We start from the raw sequence: 5,017 nt of genomic DNA, 5'->3' as shown, positions 1-5,017 counted from the left end.
AAGAACATCAAATGTTTAATTATAAATATAGTAAGGAAGAAACTCACCTGTTCCCCTCTCATTATCCTCTGGGAAATAAGGGTAAACCGTTTTTTTAACGTTATTATTATCACACTGTACAACAATAATACTGCTTTTGTATTATAGTAAGGGCTAAGTTTAGGGTTGGGGTAGGTGTAGACATAAAAAAAAAACACAATCTAATAGGTAGAAAAATTAATTTCATTGTTAGTCTTCTGGTCGGAGATGTAGGCCTATACCTTCTAGCCAACACAGGTAAACCATATAAACACGGTCGAGGTCTCGGGAGAATAGAGTAAATTGAACGATAGCGCCATCTGCTGTTTTGCAAGAGGAAGTTGTTCCATTGCATTTGTGAGAAGATATGGATGCATTTGTGAGAAAATCCGTCTGTACACGTGTGAGAAACCAAGTTTTCCTCACAAAAAGTATACATATTTGCAACACACAATGCATATATTTGTTATACCTCTGCATTTTCTCTCAAATTGACTTGTGTTTGTGCATAGAACTTTGTTTGTTTGAAAGTTGATTTTTTCTTTGCAAAGCAGATTGTGTTTGTTTGCAAAACGCTGTATTTGTTTGTTTAATTTTGGCACATAAATAACTCCATAGAGGAGACTTAAACGCGCCGCGTTAAACTATCAAGGTGAAAGTCATCATAGCTTGCGTAGTTTAGACCCAGCTCCCAACCCAAATTTGAGAATAGATTAACGGCGATATTTTTTTTATCGCGCGATAAGAGTTTCACGTTAACGCAGCACGTTAACGCCGATAACGGCCCACCACTAATATATATATATACATATATATATATATATTTTTTTTTTTTACAATTACCTATATACCTATATAAGCATTTTTATTTATTTTTTAATGTTACACGGTTGGGTTATTTTTAACCTGGGTACATATGGAGTATGGTTAGGAGTCAAAAATTGTATGTATATTTATAGTATATATATATATATATGGTATATTTTTTTTTTTTTTGTTAAATTACCCATTAAGTAATTTCAGTGTCAAAAAGTTATTGTCTCTCTATAGCATCACACTGCTCTGCTGCTGAATAAAAAATAAAAAAGGTAATTGCGACTTTTCATCTCATAATTCTAATTTTTTTCTCGCAATTTTGAGTTTACATCTTGCAAATCTGATTTTTTTTCTCACAACTGTGAGATATAAAGGCACAACTGCGAGTTTTCAAGTCAGAATTGCTAGATATAAAGTCAGAATTGTGAAATATAAACTCAAAATTGCGATAAATAGTCAGAAGTGCAAGATATAAACTCAAAATTGTAAGAAACAAAGTCAGAATTGCGAGAAATAAACTCAAAATTGCGAGAAATAAAGTAAAAAAAAAGTCTCAGAACTCGGACTTTATAACACAATTGTCAGTTTAAAGCATGCAATTCTGACTTGCTAATTTGCAATTGCGACTTTTTTTCTTATCACGCAATTCTGTGACCTTATAACTCGCAATTGTGAGTTTATAGAAGTCAGAGTCAGAATTGTAAGATAACAAGTCACAATAACCTTTTTTTTTTATTCAGTGGCGGAAACAAGCTTTATGTGCTTTTTTTTATTTTTTATTATTATTTTTTTTAAATGTCAAAGAATTTCAACATTTTTTAATTGATCAAAATGGGGTAAATGCAGTAAAAAAAAACATGGCAACATTCATAACGCTGATATTTTGGGACATTCAAGTTGCTAATCAGATGAAAAATGGTTTAAGTTGAAAAATATTAAGCCATGACTGCTTTTTAAAATAACCGTTCTTTAGATTAAAATGTGTACACAATACAGATTTTGAATGCATTATGAGGTTTAACTGCAGTGGACTGTATTTTCACAGTCGACTAGAGCAGAAAGTTATTAACAGACTGACATGAACTTAATTAAATGGACACATCAGTTGGAAATTGCTTCAATACAGCACACAACCCTAGTACACACACATCATAGGACTTCCTGTGGCTCTTGAATCGTTTCCTGTCTTTGTGTCGGACCTCATTAACACACAAAATCCTGTCAACAGCACAAACAGCAGCGGCTCATACAGGAGCCGCTCACATAAACTAACATAAACCAGCACTTCCCATCACATCTGAGTCTCTTCCTCTCCGCTTTGGTTGTGTTTACTCTTTTCAGAGGTAACGCTGGCCTCATTTTGGCCGTCATTCTGAACAGGAAATTGTGAAGCAGCGGTTTCATCACTGAGACGCCGCTAATAAAGACTGGTGGCGAGTGGGACGTTTCTCTCATTCTCTCAGAGGAGGAAAACTCACAACATTCTGAAGCCACACTCATATGGGAAACATCACTGAAGAGACATTCATTCATACACTGCCTAAACGCTACTAATATGTATTTACTGTATATGATATTGAAACATTCTTAAAGGAAGTGTTCACCATCACTGTCTGACCAATGGATAATCTTTGCAGTGAATGGGTGCCGTCAGAATGAGAGTCCAAACAGCTGATAAAAACATCACAATAATCCACACCACTCCAGTCCATCAGTTAACATCTTGAGAAGACAAAAGCTGAAACAAAAAAAAGATGTTTTTAACTAAAATAGTCCATAATCCAGTGATAAAGTGGTCTGGTCTGAATCAGGAGAGAAATCTGCACAGATCAGGCACTGTTTACAAGACAAAACAGCTCTAAACAAATGGCTGGATTTTGATGTGAGAGACAACAGGAGATGGACTTTTCTCACTGGAGGAAGCAACATTATGGATTATGGAATCGGATTTTAGTTAAAAACGTCTTGATGGTATTCTGTATGATTAACACAACTTTAACATTTTAGTCCCTCAAGACGTCCTGTAGCCACTTCATCTTTTCCACTGATGCCAAACACTTTAGAAAACAATATTAATTTTATTATATTAAGAAAAAATATAAATTTTAATGTGGTTTAAGTAATGTTGTTATGTGCTTTATTTATTTTGTTTCAATTTAGATTTTTTTTTATTTTTTATTTTAGGTTTGTTTTAGTAATTTAAGTACAGCTTACACTTACTTATAAATAAAAAATAAAAATATCTCATTACTTACTTTACAAGAAATATTATAACATTTTAATATTAATATTTTATTTCTAATTTATTTCCATTCAATGTCCAATTTTTTAAATGATTGTTTAATTCATAATAAAAATATGCAAGTGGCTATTCATTTATTATTTATTTGTTTGTTTGTTTATAAAATATGTATGTATATTAAAAACAAACAAACAAACAAACAAATGTGCTTAATTATGATGAAAATAATGCAAAAATGCCAAAAAGTCTTAAATGTACAAAAAAGAAACTAAAATATAAGAGGTTTGTTACATTGGACATTGTCTACACAAACAAACAAATAAATAAATAAATAAATAAAAATATCTCATTACAAGAAAAGTTTCTTTTTAATATTAATATTTTATTTCTAATTTATTTCCATTCAACGCCCAAAAATATGTAATTTTTACTGTTTGATTCATAATAAAAATATGTACTTTTTTGTTTAAGTGGCTATTTATTTATAAAAAAAAATATACACAAACAAACAAACAAACAAACAAACAAATAATGTGCGTTGTTATGATTAAAAAAATGCAAAAATGCCACAAAGTCTTAAATATACCAAAAAAGGCTATATTTTTATTTCAAAATATGAAATTAGGATGCAACATGACCTGGTTGTGTTCGGTAAAGCTTAATAAAAATGTATAATTAAGTTTAATCAAATATAATATATATATATATACACACACACACACACACACACACACACACAGACACTATATATACACTATATATAGTATATATATATATATATATATATATATATATATATATATACTATATATATTTCAGCTTTATTTCTATTACTGACATTTTTTTATTTTTTTTTAATATCATTTACAATAAAATGTCATTTTTTAAATTGTTAAGTAAATAATAGATAAATAAATAAATGATCTATTCAACGCAACAGTACGTTTTTCATCTAATATTTATATTTCATTTAATTTCTGATTTATATTCATGAATGAAAACAATATTTTTTGGTTGTATATTTAGTTGCATCGTGACCTGGATGAGTTTGGTAAAGCCGGGCTAACGTGTCGGCGTTAATTAAGCGTGTTTGACGGGCCGCTGACAGATCCAGTAGTTCTGGATGAACCGCAGTAAAGACTCTGACAGAACAAACCCTTATGAACCCCGAACACGAGCCACACGTCAGGAAACATGAGCGCCATCGTAAACGTCCAAACAGTCGCTCGACAGCAGATGCTTTTCCCATGAACAACATCAGCCTCTTCTCGACTAATAAGGCTGTTTGGGAATAAGCCGTATAAAAGCGTCTTTCCCAGCATCCTCCAGCGTGCTTCTCATTAGCCACAGCCTTCAGTGTTTTGGCAGGAGAAGCATGTTAGAAAACTGGCTGGATTTTTACACTCAGCCTCTGTGTTTTACATTAGCGCCGCTCTTGAAGTGGAGTCTTGAATGCACAAAGGCCCCGGTGCTGCCCGCGTGCCCTACTCCAAACACACACAACTAGACTGGAATTACTCATTTTTCAATTTTGGGAGACTGACACGAGCGCGAGTGGAATCTGTGTCATAAACAAACCAGAGTTTGAGTAAAATGACATTTAGAAATGATTTACTTCCATAACCGGAGTCATTTCACAGTGATTAAGGATATTTACGGGGGGTAAAAAATGTAGGCCAGGACTTGTTTGGATTCATTCATATACATATAATTAGGAAAAGTGCTTCTTACTTCTTACTCAGAGTCAGGAGTTGAAAAATAAGAGTTTGTTTGTTTATACATTGGCCATTGTCTAAACAAACAAACAAACAAATATATATTAAATATATATTACATTAAAAATATGTTATTACTTATTGTACAATAAATGTTTTCATCTAATATTAATATTTTATTTTTTATTTATATCCATTATATGTCCAAAAATATGTCATTTTTGTT

The sequence above is a fragment of the Garra rufa genome, chromosome 9 (assembly GCF_049309525.1).
Source record: "Garra rufa chromosome 9, GarRuf1.0, whole genome shotgun sequence".
Classification (NCBI taxonomy): Eukaryota; Metazoa; Chordata; class Actinopteri; order Cypriniformes; family Cyprinidae; genus Garra; species Garra rufa.
Note: the sequence above shows the minus strand (reverse complement) of the source record.